Here is a 1,222-nt window from a genome sequence, read left to right on the forward strand (position 1 = left end):
AGATTTTTCTTGAAATTACCTTAAATTAAACATTGGTATCTAACTGATGCTCTTGGTTTTATTTTTAATTCTGTATATATTTTAATTAAGACGTTTCTGTTGTGGACATCAGGACCATTGAGCTTCTACATGTTTCAGTAAATATCAGTATATTTTAGTCCATCCTGGTCGTTTGTCGGCAGTAAATAGTTCAGTGGTTCTAAAGCAGCTTGGGTCTCTGGAGAATGAAGATTGAATGCCTCTGCAGTCGGCTTCTCCTGCTGCCAGCAGCTTGCAGCTTAATGCCTCTGATTACTGTGTTAAGAACGATGGATATTAGCTGCTGACTGCTGCTGCAATCTGCTCTAATCAATTGGTTATTGATCAGAGCAGCAGACTGAAGCAGCAGCAGGTCTGCAGGCTGCAGCTTTGGATTCAGCTGGTCGCTTCCAGTATGAGAAGATCAGAGCTGAGATTTAGAGTTTAGCTGCAGAGTGAAGCAGAGACTCCTGAAAATCAGAGGTTTGTTCATGGAGGAGTGGAGTGACTCCATTGGTCATACACAGCTGGAATAAGTTCATCTGGGTCATATTATTGTCACAGCTCAAAGCCAGATGTGCATAAATCATCTGATTTCTCTGTAATCACACTGGAAGAAAACCTTCCCAAAATGAGAAAAACATGTCCTAAAGCATTAAAACCACGACCAAATAATACATTTAATCAATTTATTTAACCAAATAATTCTGACAAAATTACTACAATAAACAGTTTATGTTTGATCATATCACATATGAATCTTTACATGTAAAAATAACAAATATATTTTACAAAATGACACAAAAACAGTTTGAAATAACTAAAAATGCACCCAGAATAACAAGAAAAGATGTAAATAATTATCCAAATTTGTCCAAAATGATTAAAGGTTTTTCCAGATTAAAAAATCTCTGAAAGGGCTTGAAATGTGCCTCGAACTCTGTCCAAAAGTACAAAAAAAATAAATAAATCCAAAATGCTTCATCAATTAAATATCCAAAATGACACAATTATTTGTTTAAAATAACTGAAAACTTGTCCAAAAATCATTGTAAAAAATAACCACAATGATTCAAAAATCATAATTAGTTCAAATTGACTCGAAACGAACTCCAAAATACCACAAAAAAATTGTCCAGATTTATTCAGACAAATTACTCCAAATTTGTTCAAAATAATTCAAAAAATTCTGAAATGACTTAAA

The sequence above is a fragment of the Stegastes partitus genome, unplaced genomic scaffold (genome assembly GCF_000690725.1).
Source record: "Stegastes partitus isolate 25-593 unplaced genomic scaffold, Stegastes_partitus-1.0.2 Scaffold432, whole genome shotgun sequence".
Lineage (NCBI taxonomy): Eukaryota > Metazoa > Chordata > Actinopteri > Pomacentridae > Stegastes > Stegastes partitus.